Source organism: Mustela putorius, unplaced genomic scaffold (genome assembly GCF_011764305.1).
Source record: "Mustela putorius furo isolate JIRA1106 unplaced genomic scaffold, ASM1176430v1.1 tig00000738_pilon_pilon_pilon, whole genome shotgun sequence".
NCBI lineage: Eukaryota > Metazoa > Chordata > Mammalia > Carnivora > Mustelidae > Mustela > Mustela putorius.
The window spans coordinates 6,727,173-6,742,579 of record NW_025421463.1 but is presented as its reverse complement, the minus strand read 5'-3'; the positions used below and the strand labels follow the sequence as shown (position 1 = coordinate 6,742,579).

The window sequence follows — 15,407 nt, the reverse complement described above, 5'->3', positions numbered from 1 at the left end:
CACATCTTTCTTTCAAAAAAAAGTTCCACATTTGTCCATGTTTTTCTTCAATACTGGCTGTCAGGGATATGCTTCCCAGTTAAGCTTTTGAAACATCTTTAAGCATGTTTAGTATGTCCCTTCATGGGAAAAGCATGTTATCACAACAAATGAGAAAATAACTGCTCTTTCAGAAGACACCGAGGCCGGCAGAGCCTTCTGGAAAAGTATATTTGGAAATGTTGGAAATGTTTCTACTGTCATAGGATCTTGTTACCAAAAACAATGTTAAGTCTGTAACTCACAAAAACTCTCGTGTCTGAACTCCTAAAAACCTACGTAACAGAATTTTCTAATCTGCTCAAAAATTTCCAAAGCATCTGAGTGGGTTTTGGATTCATGTGTTAAGAACTTTAAAATAAAAAGTACCTTCCATTTAGTCGACAAAAACATCTGATTGGCATCAGGAAGGATGGAAATGTACTAGCCAAATTTCAACAAATTCCCTGCATACGCAGTGGACAGGATGGAGAAATGAGTAACCTGATTTAGAAAGCAAGCCAGTGATGCGTTTCCTCTGTGTACAGCTACATGTCTCGGGGATCTTTTTAGGAGAGGGCAGCCATTAAAACCAGACAGCCAAGCAGACTGAACACAGAGCCAGAGCTTCTAACTGCTCGCTCACAGACCACGAAAGCATGCTTTCCAAAAATAAATCACGCCTATGAAGCCAGAAGGTTTTTGCACCACCAAGAAAATAAAATAAAATAAAAAATTTAAATATTACATCTTTAGCATCATCACAGCTTGGTGTACGCTTTATGAGCTACATGTAACAATATGCAAGTATGGGGGAACAGACCCCAAAAGTTTTCTTACTGATAGGGATGCAGCCAGTCGCTGACAGGGCTCCCTGTTCCCCCCGAGGCTCCTGTCCCTCTGTCCTTCCGCAGCCCCTGGTGTCAGGCCTGAGGCTGAGGCAGACACAAAGCACAGTCAAGACCCGATCCCGCCTCTCTCCCAGCGGCCACCTGCCCGCCAGGTGGCCCCACACCTGTGTCCTCACTTTCGGGACAACCTGCAGGCTGCGAAGAAGCCAGGCCATAGGCCACACTTTGTCCCAGGCTCCAAGTCAGGAAAACAGCTGGAATCCTGGTGCTGCCACCCAGCTGTGACTGGGCCGGGGCCTGAGCGTCTCTGAACTTGTTTCCCAGGTACGCCAAGCCCACCTTGGGCCGGTGAGCTTAGGACTTCAGAGTTTTTCCGAGTTAGAAAGGATTCCAGAGCTGGAGGAGGTATGCAGAGTGAGTCCCCCAGAGCGGTGCAGGCAGCACCCGAAAGTCAAATACACAGTATTTCCGCAGAGAAACATGAGATATTTTTAAAGAATATAATTAGTCTCACATCAATTCAGGTCAGATTTTTGCCACGAAATTAGTTTGCTGCAGGCTTGGAAGAACCTTTGGGATTTCGAGCGTTCCGGATTCCAGAAAGGTGGGGGCCTGGGCTGCCCCCCAGCGCTGCAGGGAGGCTGATGCTTGAAGATGCAGGAATCTGGTGGCGTCTACTTCTCACCTTATTTTCAGATGTGACCATGTCCCTCCTCCTGACCTGAGATCTTCCAACTCTGACGGTCTGTGATGCCCTCCATCGCCACCGTGCCAGCCCCAGCGAGTGGAAGGTTCTCTTGCTCCCACCCAAGGATTTTTGACCCCCATCAGCCTCGACAGATATGGCCTTCTGTGACCTCTCACAGTTTGCTCTCTGCATGTCTCCCCTGGTCTGCCAGACATTCACCCCTCTGTGACTTCATCTGGTCCCTTAAAGCCCCGCAAGCTGGGTTCTGCGAGCGCAGGGATCAGTCGCCATGTGGGAAAAGTATTTACTGACTGACTGCTTAGGGGACAGAGGGAAAAACCTGAGCAGAGGCATGGAGACAGTACATGGGCAGACACCCGGCCAGGAATGCAGAGCAGAATTAATGACTCCGGACCCTGCAGAAGATGCGGGTGCGGCGGGCAGCCTGACTGACAAACCACCTGCGGCTCTTCAGAGGGACAAGGCCCTCCTGCCCGCCCTGTGAGGTGTGTCCTGTTGCGGCTGGAGCATCCAGGCCAGGATACGGTCCCCTGGGTACGGTCCCACAGGGAGCACCAGAACACAGAGCCCCGCTGGATCACCAAGGCACAAGGCCGGACAGAACTCCTCTTGCGGGTTAGAAAGCCAGGCTTAGGAAACCGGGAGAACCCATGGCCAGAGGGTGCCTGAGGGCACAGAACCAGAGCACAGAGAAGTGGGGGGTCTTGAGGAACATCCAGGCAGGCCCGGCAAGGCCTAACGAATTAAGCCAAGCCCTAGAAAAGCACCCAGAGTGCCGTGAATGGTCACTTTGCCTAAGATCGTGCCTACCCCCATCCTTCCCCAAACAGGACAGCATCTGGCTAACTCCCGCCTGAAGACACTCACGTCTTCCAGAAGAGCTGCAAAGCTGTGTGCAGGCTCAGGCCCCTCCTTGGAATTAGGGGTTTCAGAGAACCTCACATCTCAGAGTCCGTTTCATTCCATGTTGGGGGGATACCATGCTGTTACCCCTCCATAAGTTCCTGTGTCTAAGACTGAGTAATGCATCCCCCCACACACAAAGACGTCACATCCCAAACCCTGAACACTGGACTATTCTGCCTGACGTGGCAAAAGGGGCTTTGCAGGTGTGACTACATTAAGGCCACCGAGGGTCCCAGATGATCTGGGTAGGCCGGATGTAATCAAAGGGGCCCGAATGAGAGGGGGCAGGGGGCTGTGGGTGTGAAGGGGACAGTGTGACAACGGGAGCAGGCAGGAGAGGCTGGAGGGTGCCAGGCCGCTGGCTCTGAGGATGAAGGAGGGGGCCCTGAGCCAAAGAATGCAAGTGGCCTCTGGAAGCTTGAAGAGACAAGGAAACATCCTCCGGAAGGAGCGCAGCCCTGCCAACATCCTGATTTTGGCTCAATGAAATACATTCTGACCTTGTGACCTCAAAACTTCAAAACTGTAGGATGGTAAATCTGTGTCACTAAGTCACTACATTGCCAGCAATTTTGTTGCAGAATCCATAGGAAAGCAACGCCCGCAGTTTCCAGATGAGGAAACAGAGGCTTGGGGGCTCCCGCGGCTGGTCCACAGCTCCTGTAACTGGCTCCGGACACCACCCTCGCTCCCTGTGGGCTCTGCAGGTGGACCGCCTAGACTCGAGTCCTGGTCCCGCCACTGACCAGCTCTGCGTCCACGGCCAAGTTACGTAAGTGCTCCTCGCTCCGGCTTCCCCAGCTGTGAAATGGGGCCGCAGTCACTCGAGCCTGGGACGGAGCTGCAAGGGGCCAACAGGGTGGGGGGCCAGGCACGACCCGTGTGCGCCGATCTGGCCCAACTCCTCTCCCACCTCGGAGCCTCGGTCAGGCTGGCGGTTCACAGGCCCGGCAGTCTGAGCCCCAGGCCTGGCCTATCTCTGCTCGTCTGCTCTTTTTTAAACCTTCTGAGGTCATATTTTCATTCATTAGTTTCAGATCCAAGCCCCTTTGAGCTGCGGCCATGAAGCGCTCACTCGGGCGGCTGCCACACTCCCACAGGCCGAGCGAAGCTGGCAACCTGTTCACACGCACGTCTCCAGAATATTAACGCAGCCTGGGAGGGATTTTTGTTGAACAGATGTTATTTAAAAAATATATATATGGAAGGGGCACGTGGGTGGCTTTGTTGGTTAAGCGTCTGCCTTTGGCTCAGGTCATGATCCCAGGGTCCTGGGATCGAGCCCCGCGCTGAGTTCCCTGCTCAGGGGGAGTCTGCTTCTCCCTCTGCCCCTCACCCTGCTCATGTTCACTTGATCTCTCTAATAAATAAATAAAACCATTAAAAAAAAAAAAGAAGAAAGAAAGAAAAATATATATGAAAAACTTTCCATCTTAACATAGCTCCCTAGGTCGAATCTGACTTAGGAATTGCTCGTCTGAACAGCCCACTCTGGCCCCACTCTGGCACCTGTGACAATAGCCTCCTCCCTCCCCAGGGGCTGTCAGGTTCTGTGAACTTTCCGGGGCGGTGGGGGGCTGGGGGGTGCTGCCTTCTTGGGGAGGCTGACCCGCATCCGAGCAGGTCAGCAGCCCACAGCCTGGCCCTTCTCCAGAGGGGATTAAAGGAACAGAATGCCGGAGGCCGGGCAGTTCTCTCTGGGCAGCCTCTGGGAGGATGATCACGTGCCCTCACGAGGGGCAGCGCCCCCCGCCTCAGTCAACACCCACAGGCCAGGCCACTCCAGCGCCTCTCTTGTCTCTCCTCCTTCTCCCGGGACCAAGTTCCCACGAACCTCCCAACCACAAAAGGAAGAATCTCCCAATCGTGTAGCTCTCCTTCACTTGGGTGGGGGGGAGCAGAAATCTAAAGGAACAACCAAGTCATCCAAAATTCTTCAGCAAAGGCTGACTTAATCAGCCTTGTAATTAAGTTCTGTTTTGCCTTAATGCATACAGGCCAAATCTTGCTCACCCCAGTTTTCTCCCAAAGTGCAAACAGATGGGCCAATGCTCGGCCTCTTCAGGCAGTTTCTGTGTCCCCCTAAATGTGACCTTTCCAGCCACCTAAACCCTATTCAGCACTGCATAAAAGGGTTCCCTTAGGACTCAGAACTCTGAACCTCAACAGTCCTACTGCCCCAGGAGTGGGGGAAGGCTGTCTAAGCAAGACCCCTGAACCTGCTCCAACCCCTGGGACCCCTCGAGCAAGGAACCCGGCTCCGGCCCGGGTGCCTGCGACAGAAATTCCAACCGGAATGTCACTCACGAAAACACGCACCAAATGGGGCGAGCCAGCCTTCCTCCCTAGGCATCGGGAGCCCCCAGAGTCCACAAGTCCCACAGACAAGAATAAGAACCTTCACAGCACCCCTGTGTACTTGGCAAAAGGCGGGACGAGTCAGCAGGGATGAGGAGTGAGCAGTGGTTACCAGTTACCGTGGGGGGCCACAGGAGCCTTCTGGGCGCTGGGCGTGTTCTGCAGCTTGACCCGGACATAATTTTTATGGGTACTGGCAGATGTCAAAACCCACTGTGCTGTAGGGCTAAGACCAGTGTACTTTACCCTACGTAAGCTAACCTTAAAAACTTTAAAAAGTAGGGGTGCCTGGGTGCTCAGTGGGTTGAAGCCTCGGCCTCCGGCTCAGGTCATGATCCCAGGGTCCTGGGATCGAGCCCTGCATCGGGCTCTCTGCTCAGCAGGGAGCCTGCTTCCTCCTCCTCTGACTGCCTCTCTCCCTACTTGTAATCTCTGTCTGTCAAATAAATAAATAAAATTTAAAAAAAAAGTATAAATGTTTACCCTTGAGCACCCTCTGAATGCTAAGTCCCAAGGGTATCTCTCTGAAAAGACGCTGATCCCATTAGAGCTTATAGGATGATGGGGAAGAAAACACTCAAACATGACAAGGCTGCCTGCGGCCAGTGGGACAGATAGAGCAGGTCTTTTTACCAAGAAACACCCAAACTTTCACACTTGGTCCACTCTGTGAGACCCCAGCATGCATTTTGTCTGTTTTTTAGGTAAATACTACATTCAGCGTGGAGCTCGGACTCAGGACCCTGAGACCAGGAGTCAGTCACATGCTTTCTGCACTGAGTCAGCCAGGTGCCCCCAAGCACACATTTTTGATTAGATGGTGGCAGGGGCTTGAGTGATGCTGGCAGGTCCTTGAGGGAATGGCCGGAGACTTGACCTTCTTGCACTGGGTGGGATAAAAGGATACATTCTTATGGTTCTTTTTTACTTAATTTTGTTTATGTATTTATGTATTTATTTTTTAAAGATTTTATTTATTTATTTGAGAGAGAGAGCATGAGAGGGGAGTGGGTCAGAGGGAGAAGCAGACTCCCTTCTGAGCAGTGAGCTCAATGCAGGACTCGATCCCAGGACTCCACGATCATGACCTGAGCTGAAGGCAGTTGCTTAATCTACTGAGCCACCAAGGCACCTCTTTATTTCTATTTTGAAAAGATCAGATAGCCCCACGATTTGGCACTCAGACGGTTCAAAGTGTCTCTAGTAAAGAGCCTCCCAGCACCAGCCCCATCCCAGAGGCACCACAACAGCTGACTTCCCACAGGCCCCCAAGACCCTGTGTGCACACGTGAGCACACGCACTTTCCTTTTACACCCACGGAGGCACACGAGACACACTATCCTGCACCTGCTTCTTCTTCTTTTTTTTTTTTTTTTTTTTTTTAAGATTTTATTTATTCATCTTGAGAGAGAGATCGCATGAGAGAACACAAGCCAGAGGGCGGAGCAGCAGGCAGAGGGAGAAGCAGAGTCCCTGCTGAGCAGGGAGCCTGACGTGGGACTCATCCCAGAACACAGGGAAGAGGACCTAAGCTGATGGCATACACTCACCCGGCGGAGCCACCCAGGCGCCCCCCGCACCCCCCTCTCTCACAGCAATCCATCTGGGCGACTGCTCCGTATCTGGGCACGGAGCTTCTCCCTTATTTCCCAGAGCTGCGCAGTACTCTATGGTCCACACGGAGCATAACTTGTTCCTGGGTCCCAGCAGATGGACATGACATTCTTCCCAACCTTTTTCCTAGCACAAATAAGGCAGCAATGACTAACCTTCAAATAAATTATTTTACACACAGATTAAAACATCTGTAGGATGAAATCCTAGAAGTCCAACCATTGGGTCAAAGTGGACAAGCGTCTCTAATTTTGGAAAATGTTGCCAGACAGACAGGACACATTTAAATCCTCATCCAAGGGGCACCTGGGCGGCTCAGTCCATTGAGCCTATGCCTTCGGCTTGGGTCACGATCCCGGAGTCCTGGGTTCGAGCCCCACATCAGGCTCCCTGCTCAGTGGGGAGGTCTGCTTCTCCTTCTCTGTCCTCCCCCGTGCTCGTGTTCTCTCTCGGGACACGGGCTCTCTCTCAAATAAATAGAATCTTTAAAAAAAAATCCTCATCCAAGAAATAAGCTTAATTATTAGGAATACTGACAACATGTAGTTTTTAAGAGTGCCCAGATGAAGAAACGGTAGAGCAAAGCCCGTTCAGCAGAGAGCACGGGGTCCGGAGTTGGTTCGGGACCTGTGTCAGCCCCCTCTCACCCAGAATGGACTTCCTCATCCCTGAGCGAAGGGCCAGACCTGCTCAGCCCCTCAGCCCTTCCCAGAGCAGACAGGCCCTGATGCCCTTGGTCCCAGGACACGTGGAAGGATGGACTGTGACCAGAGTCACCACAACACCCAGCCATAATTGGTCTCCCTGGGCATGGGAGCCAGGGTCCAGGGGAGGGGCAGGCTACAAAGTACACACACACCAGAGGCAGGCCTGACGCGGTGGGGGGTGGGGAAGCGCAGGAGAGCAGAGCCCCAGAGGATCCAGCGTTTCCAGCTTGGCCATCCCAAACGAGTGAGAGGCACCTCCTGCTGTTTTCCCTGCACAGGCGGCTGGGACACCAGAGCCACACAAGACGCACTCATGCTCTAGGACATTCATGGCCACGTCTACTGCGGACCCATTACATAACGTACGCGCCTGACCGCGGTGGCCACCCACATCTCGCTCTTCAAGTGGGCAGCCGGCGGAGGATGGAGCCAGGCCTCTGGATGCCTAGTGTCCTCTCTGCAAGGACAGCTGCATAAACACAGCGGGCAGGGCAGGGCTTCCTCCCACCTCCACAGACCCAGCTCAACAACAGAGAACTGGGAATGCAATGGTCTTCGGCCCCCAACAGAGGACATGCCTCTCGGCCAACCAAAGACAGCTTTTGAGAGGAAGAACCTTCACCAACCTTCCTATTGCCAGCCCAGGTTTTGCGCCAGTGGACTGGAGGGCTAGGAACTCCTACCAACCAAATCACACTTGAATGCATTGAGGTTATCGATATTCAAATTTTTCTGACAAAAGCACAGGGCCGGCCGCCTCGGTGGCTCAGTCGGTTCGGTGCCTGCTTTTGGCTCAGGTCACAATACCAGGGTCTTGGGATGGAGCCCCAAGTTGGGCTCCCTGCTCAGCGGGAGTGTGCTTCTCTCCCTCTGCCTCTGTCCCTCCCCCTGCTTGCTTGCTCTCTCTCTAAAAAATAAATAAATAAAATCTTAAAAAAAAAACTTTTCTTTGTTTTGGTGAGACTAAATTCTCACGTGTATTATTTGTTTAACATCCACAAATGCCTCCCTGCCTTGAAGCACCGACCTGCGTGTGCGCTCAAGGCAGGCCCACTGCTTGGGAAGCATTCTCCTTACCGCTCTACTTGCCAACCTCCACTGACCATCAGAGCCCCCGGCTCAGCCCGCGCCTCCCTCAGGGAGCCCCCCACCCCACCCCGGCAGCTTCCACCTGACCCTCTACAAGCACGGCTGTCCAAGTCCGGCAGCAATTCCGCCTGCTGGGTGCGGGGAGGTGGGACTGCAGGCTGCGAGGGTGGGGGGCCGCTCAGAGCAGCAAAGGTGCAGGATTCAAAATAAAAAACCCACGAGCTTCCTTCCATAGGCTCTCGGGCCAGTTCACCGTTCTGAGCCTCAGTCTATCCAGCGACAGTACAGGCAAGATAATCCCAAGGTTCCAGGGCTACTGGGAGGATTAAATGAAGCAGTTTAAGTGAAATGTAATTTGCAAACTGTAAAGCCCTACACAAATTCTGGTGAGAATCAGTAATACTGGTATTAATTAATATATTAATCTCAGCTGACGCTAATATCCTCACACATATCCCACATATCCCTTCACCAGCACTCATCGGTTGTGCCTTGCAGGCACCCAAAATGATCATCAATGGAATCCCAGATTCTGCGTGTTCTAGATGGAATGAGAAAACAGAGGCACCACAGGCAAAGGCAAGGAGGCTCTGCAGCGGCCACCACAGCAGCAGCCATGGGGTGAGCTCCTTCTACCTCAGAGCCTTCCTGTGAATGGTGACCCAGAGGGCTTTGGGGCACAGCACCACCCAGCAGAGCGGAGGTTCTCGGCCACCTGCCAGCAGGACCGGGCCCCCCTGGGGACAGGCTATCCACAGTTGCGCAGGAGAAAAATAAAGGTAGGCAACCCCACAACGTCCTCCAGAGTGGGTCCGCTGTCTGGTGTGAAAATCCTGCAGCGTGACAGATGCAGCACCTTCTGGGGGTCTCACCCCAGCGCTCTGTTGAGTGGGGGTGGCAGGGACAGCTATCCTGGGACCACCCACCGTCGCAGGCACAAGAGTCCACAGATCACGGGTCCCCGGCCAGGAGACCTGGGTCTTCAGGAGGATCGCCAAACAAACTTCAGGTTGGAAAAGAAAAGACACACACACACACATACACACACACACACATACCCCTTCATCCATCTTTACGTGACCTGCCCTGACTCTACACTAGGCCCCCCGACTTGGGGAGCTCAAGGCTCTAGAACCAGGGGCCTCACTTGAGCCTTGCAGCACCCAGGGGGGTGAGCAGAGGTGCTACAGGTAGCCCCAGCAGTGGCAAACCCCTTGCCCAAGGTTATCACCCTGGTTCTTCGACTTGCACACAGTTCTCTGCGGCTGCTCAAGGCCATGATGCCATCTAGCAAAATGGTTGGGGACGTCATCTTTCCCACAGAGAGCGGAAATACGACACCAGGGGTCCTGGTTTTTAACTTGTGTGACTCTTTCGTGGCTAACTTAATAATGTCACGGGAAATGCTTATGACCTGGTGTTACGTGAACAATGAGATACTGCAGGATCGTACCTAGAAAGAAAATACGCCCACGTCAACCACATTATTTCTTGGTTATGAAATTGGGGGTGATTTTTAGTCTTACCCACCAACCTTCTATGTTCCAAGTTCACTACAATCAACGTGTCCTATTTTCCAAAGTAGAAAAGCCTATTGTTTTTCAAAGACCCATCAACCCTGCAAACTTTCCATTAAACACTCAATTACTCGTATGTGACTTTCTAAAACACAGCAGAGTTGGAAGTGACGTGGGTCAGGCACAAAGGTTTTCTGGGTGGGATCTTCCCCCTCTGGCTTCCGTCCCAGCAGGGAAGGAAAAGGAGTGACTGTGGGGCTTCCTGCCTCTCAGAACAGGCCCAAGACCTCCCAGACCCCAGGCTGTCCTAGATGCCCCATGGCCTCCTGGTGGAAGCTCAGCTCTCCTCCACCGTCCTGTTCTGATTAATCCTGTCCGTACTATCCGTCACTTCTCAAGAATAACTCCAGCTTTATCCCGAGTGGCAATGACATTCACCTAGCCGTTCATTTGTGTCATCGAAAACTATTTCAGCACCTACGCTGCGCAAGGTGTTGTGCCAGACAGGGAGCCACCGGTAACCCAAGACTGGAAACCACCAACCAGAGGCCACATGTCATCCTTCCAAGTTCTGTCCCAGCACAGCATGTCTGCTCCAAGGGCAGCAGCAGAAATGTGAACAAAGGCTGCCTGGGTGTGCAGCCTGATTCCCGCACCCCACCTCCCGCCCCCACTGCTCTGGTGCTCCCCCGCCCCTCCCCACAGGGTCCGAGGCAAAGAATGAGTCCCTGCAGAGAACGCTGGTGTCTAAGCCACAATGCCCTCAGGGCCCTGCGCTGGATCCCACTGGGAAAGAGCTTAGAGAAGAAGGGGCAGGAACGTAAGAAAACCCCAAAGTGTGAGACCATCCAGTTCTCTCAACAGCTCCCTCCCACTCTACTTCTTCCCCTTCCTGTGTCCTCTTTGAGGCTGAGAAGATCATATTCGATTAACATTCACCAAGAGTTCACAGGGTGAAGACTAGATGCCACATAATTTTATAGACAAGAACCAGGACATTGGCTTTGCACATGCTGTTCCCTCTGCCTGGAACCTGCTTCCTCTCCTTCTACATGGTAACAGCTTCAATGTTGTCTCCTCAGAAAACTGCCTATCTGGGCAGGAATGTCCTGATATTCCCTCAGGGGGCCCACGACAAGTGTCATTGCTCCTGCGTCTGTGGTCTCTCTCCCCAGCAGGACTCAGCTCTGCAAGGGCTGCTCCCCGCACTGTCCAACATACAGACAAGGCTGACATCTCTTCTTTTTTTTTTTTCAGATAGGTTTTTTTCTTAAGTAGACTCCACACCAAATGTAGGGTTTGAACTCAAGACCCCAAGATCAAGAAGCATATATATGCTCTACCAACTGAGCCAGCCGCGCACCGCAGGCACACTTCTGTCTTAAATACACTGAAAGGCCTGCAGTGGACCAGTAAAAGGCAGCGTTCTCCCAGCGTGGCCGACTGCTGTGCTGAGCTCCACAAGGATGTGAGGTCAGGATGGCTGAGTGATGGCCACACTATTATTATTCCCATTTTACAGATGTAGGAAATTGCATCATTTCCCCCCTCTTTTTAAAGAATGGAAACTAGAACCCAGCAAGCAACTTGCCCAAGGTCACAGGGCTAAAAAGAGAGTGAGGATTTAAACATTTCCCGATTCTCTCTCTCTCCAGGCCACCAGGACGGGTGGACCCCTTATCCTTGGTTGACTGACCCCTTATCTTCCGCTCTCCCCAGGGCGCGAAGGCGCGTTTCTTTCTCGTGCTGCCAGTGACCCTTTGTCCCCTTCCTGAATTCTCATTTCCTCTCCCAATTCAGCAATCTTCCGACTCCCCTCCTGTCCTGCACCCAGAGCTCCCACACCTGATCTGGATGTCACAAGCAAGGACCCCTCGTCTTTCCGCCCTGGGGCCCAGCGCCTGGAGCAGCTGCGCAAAAGGACACCCGCGGACACCGGCAAAGCAGGCAGCTCCCCAGGGAACTCATATGTGGGATCTGTGGTTAAACCTGATTCCCAGGCTCCAGCTCCCGCTCTGTCCCTACTCCCCTCTGCTTGTATTTACAGCGCTGCTGAGTGTGGGGGCCTGTGGGGGACGCAGAGCCACCACAGCTCTCAACAGGGAAAGGCAGCCCACGCTCATGCCCAATCTACGAGCCACGGCACTGGATCGTAGTGCCATAGTGCTACGTAGTGATCGTAGTGCTACGATCCACTGGAAGTCGGTGAGGTCCCACAGGACGCAGGAGGGCCAGGAAGAGGGGGGTCCCATTCAGTGGAGCCAACTTCACAGCCAGCCCCAGAAGCCAGTTCAAGGGCAGAACCCGTGACAACCACGGTGGGCTCCAGAGGCGGGTACTGGGTCACACGGGGTGGTCAAAACCAGAAGCTGCTGGAAGAAGAAAAGGGAAAGGCAACAGGGCCTAAAAATATGGCTGTGGGAAAAGCGTCTTGGAGAGCAAAAAGGAGAGGGAGGAGAGAGGCCTCTGCACCAATACGCAAAGGAGAGGAGATGGTAATGCTGTCCCATATGCCTGTGACACGGCTGACGACCTCAATTCCATTTTGAAACCTTCAGGGGCTCCCTGTTGACCACGCTGGGGTCAAGTTCAAAGTCCTTAGCGAGGCCTTCAAAGATCTTCACGCCCGGGGCCCACTGCAGCCAGGTCTGGAAGGAGAGGTATCCCAGGCCTCCCCAGCCCTGCCCAGGGTTTCTCATCCTTCCCAGCATAGGGCACTCGCTCCTAGGAAGACTTAAGGCCCACCTGGGATGAGTGGGGAGGGGGGGTCACGGGCTCTGGGGTCAGAACCTCTGATTCAGAGCTCAACTCCACCAACTGCCTCCACTTGAACCTGCTAGGCTGACTGCAAAGCAGGAAGGTAAGGATTCCCACCTCACCAGGTGGTGCGGGATGAAACACAGTCATTCATCAGAGCACTGTGAGCTGTGCCTGGCACACAGTAAGTGCTTAATAAACAAGCTGTTGTTCCTATTGTCCTCTGCACCCCTGTAGGGCCTCTGTTCCAACCACAAGTAGAGTACTGTCTTGCCCATAGTCGGTACACACTGGACTCCCCCAGCCAACCACGGCCTTTTAGAAGGCAGCACCACCCACCGCTCAGGACCCGGTCCCGAGGCCTAGCATGGAGCCTGGCACACAGTAGGACTTCAGCAAGTCACACAGAGCTCTCCCAGGGCCCAGCTGCTGGCCTTCCACAACTTGCACACCAATTCCCCAGGCTAAAGGCCCTGCAGAGTGAGAAGGGCATTGGCTGTTACTGGGTTTCAAAACAATGAAGGGCTGCGCTCTCTGCCCTACTGAGGCTGTTTCCACTCTGGGGAATCTATGGGGCGAAATGAGCACAGCAGGGACTGGAAATAGCGCTCAGCCCCTCTCAGGGAGAGCGCTGGGCTGGCTCGCCAGAAACCAGGAGGGAAACCTCAAAAGCAGAGGGGGAGCAAACAGCCTCCCCACGGAAGCCCAAGCTCCACAGAACTGGGCCAACAGGAGTGAGGTAAGACCACTCGCACCCATCCTGCCTTGCGTCTCCTTCCCGCCCATCTGGAGAGCTCTGAAGGGGCTCCTTACCCCACCCCCATGGAGGATCAACTGAGAACACATCCTGAATTCCAAGGGCTACAGAAAGGCAGCCCAGGTTGCCTAGGGTGGTGGTGGTGGGGAGGGGAATGTGGCAAAGGGTTGGAAAGGTGGGAATTCACAGTGCCTTCTCTAACCACACCGGCTATTGGGCCCTCCTGTCCTGGTCACTGTTCTCAGCCATCCATACCCTACTCCCCCGCAGACTGGGAGGCCCTAGACCAGGTACCAGTTCCCATTCATCTTCAGACACCTGTGCCCCTAGCATGGCACCTGGCATGTGGATTGTTCAGTTACAAGGCAGCAAGATCTGGCAGCAAGAGAGGTCCCTGCTCGGGGAAGACTCTATCCCGGCCCGCCATGTGCCACAGACAAGTGAGTCATGTACTCCCTCTGGTCTCAGTTTCCTCAACTGCACACAGGGATGACAACAGCTCTGTACTCACATAGCCACTGAGAAAATTAACTGCGAAAACACGTGTGGTAAGCACCAAAGACAAATGCTCGTCATCCTTCAAGCTTCAGCTCAGCTGTCCCCACGTGTCAGAGTCTCCGCTGCTGGCTGTGGTCCCCCCCTCTCCCAGCAGTGAACCCACACTGCGCTCCCTCTACTGCTTTATATTTTTCACATCATTGTGATTACTAGTTTCTGCGTGTGATCCCCCCACCATCCCAGACCTGAGAATTCCCGGAAGCCAGGGGCCCTGTGAGTTTGTGTCCAAGTGACAAAACAAGCACACAGGTCGGGCTGCTGGGGCCCTCCCACCCCATGGTCACAGCACGGATACACACAACACCCTCTGATGGAATGTCCCACAGTGCGGAGCCGAGGGGGCCCAAGCTTGCTGAAAAGGAACAGGGATGCTGCAGACACAATCTGGGAAGGAAGTCACGCCTCTGAGACCCGGGGCTCCTCTGCAGGCGCAGGTGAGCTCCGAGAGCTTGTTTGCTGGGCTGACTGCGCAGCACACAGGCCTCCAGGGCACAGATTGCTGAGGCTTTCCTTACATAAAGCACCCAGCAGCCAGATAAATAATACATGGCCTTCACCTCAAACACAGGTAGCAGGCGTGCAAACACTTGCTTTGCACCATGGTGCCCCTGGGCGTGCGGGCACACCCAAGCGTATGTGTATATGATACCTGGCCTTGCGTGACCCAGAGAGGCTATGATTTGGGAACAGACACCCCGGCCCACTCCCCAAGCCTGCCTTGCCATGGCGGGGAGTCAGCTAGCACCAGAACCAAGCAATGTGCCCAGAGAGAAAATGTACAACTCCCAGGATGGATACACAAATCCTAAACCATCCTCTGTGGTCCCTTTCCAAACAAATGTCCTTTGGAGCCCCACTTTAGTCTCCGTGCCCCTCCAAGCGGCTGACTTGTATGCAAGGCCTGTGCACTCTGCACGCTTGCATCCCCAAAGGCCTGGCCAGGCCAACCATCCTCCCAGATCCCAGCCACCGGCACAGGGCACGGATGCCTCCCCCACTCGGTGGTGCCAGGCGCCAGCACACCCACCGGGCTCACACAACCCCCCTTGCAAAGGGCCTGTCCACCCGCCTTCCCTCTCCCCCGGCCACCCCCACAGGCAGGTCCAATTACACTCTAAGCGAGGGCCTGCCACGTTGGCCAGGAGGGGGCCAAGGCACACCCACGGGCAGCCCCGCGACCCCGCAGGGCAAAGAAGGGGCACAGGGCGGGACCGGCTGGGAGGCGGACGCCCCCTCCCTCCTCCACCAGGCCCGCCACCTTCGTGCCTTCCCCGCCCCGGGACCTGCGGCCAACGCGACCCGTGGGGCAACCCCACCCCCGCGGGGGCCTCCCCAAAACGGAGCAGCCCCCCGCCCCCGGAAACCCGCAGCTGCCCCCCTCAGGGCCTCCAGCGCGAGGCCGGCCGGGCCGGGTACCTCAAGAGCCCATAGCGGCGGCGGCGGCGGCGGCGGTGGCGTGTGCGGACAGCGCGCGGCGGCCGGACTCTGCGGGCGGGGCGGGCGGGCGGCGCCGCAGCCCCGGTGTTTCGCCGCCGCCGGCGGGTCCCGGGCCCAGCGGAGTGCCG

At 54.5% G+C, this 15,407-nt stretch overlaps 1 protein-coding gene across 4 annotated transcripts in view; it reads right to left on the bottom strand.

Moving 5' to 3' along the window:
- The window catches only part of TMEM184B (transmembrane protein 184B), a 43,407-nt gene extending 28,000 nt beyond the window's left edge, over positions 1-15,407 (bottom strand). For 3 of the 4 annotated variants that reach the window (XM_045083876.1, XM_045083877.1, XM_045083878.1), the window contains exon 1: positions 15,259-15,406. The gene's annotated coding sequence lies outside the window, so the exon portion shown is untranslated. Of the gene's footprint in view, positions 1-15,258 lie in introns of all 4 variants that reach the window. The other variant, XM_045083875.1, reaches the window with a different exon arrangement.